The sequence below is a fragment of the Penaeus monodon genome, chromosome 31 (genome assembly GCF_015228065.2).
Source record: "Penaeus monodon isolate SGIC_2016 chromosome 31, NSTDA_Pmon_1, whole genome shotgun sequence".
NCBI classification, from domain to species: domain Eukaryota; kingdom Metazoa; phylum Arthropoda; class Malacostraca; order Decapoda; family Penaeidae; genus Penaeus; species Penaeus monodon.
The window spans coordinates 10,330,643-10,331,425 of record NC_051416.1 but is presented as its reverse complement, the minus strand read 5'-3'; positions in this window follow the sequence as shown (position 1 = coordinate 10,331,425).

Genomic DNA, 783 nt, shown 5'->3' with positions numbered 1-783 from the left:
ACCCCCTAGGATTGGGGTGGGCGGGCAGTGTTTGAGAAGCTTCTTGATGTAGCTGTACCAGGACTGTATCAGTGACTTCCGAGAAAAAATCACCCTTAACACACCTGCTTCTACCTACCCTTGTCCTCACTCCCATTTCTTCAATTACTTTTCTGTACCTAATAATGTTATTTATAAAAAAACAAAAAGTTACAAACAACATTAATATATTTTAAAAATCTTTTCAGAATTTACCAATGCATAGTTTGTATTACTACCCTATTTGTATATATTTAACTTTAATATCTGACATTAATGAAAACCTTCATTCATCCTGTCGTGAGACAAGTCTAGATGTAAAAGTTATTTTACAAATGCATATGTGTTATCACCATTATGTACTACTTCACTTAACACAAGAGAGAACTTTCATTATAGATTAATTCACTTAAAGTCTGTCTGCTTTTCTAGTTTCTCCTCCTTGGAGTCAGCGATGCAGGATGAATACAATAATAGAATCTGTGGTGACAGACTAAAATATTATCATTATTTTCATTGTAATTACTCATGGTCTTTTATGTTTTCATGGTCCCTAATAGTTTATATATATCAAAGTGATTATCTGGCATGTCAAAAATTATATTAAGATGTTAAAGTAAGACCATGCTAGTCAAACTTGTACTTCTGAAGAACTTATATTTTTCTGCTAACATTTTCCACTGACATTTACTGTCATTAACTTTTTACAGGCTGAATATGTGGATAACATAAACTTGTTGATTCCATAATTACTATAGTATCCTT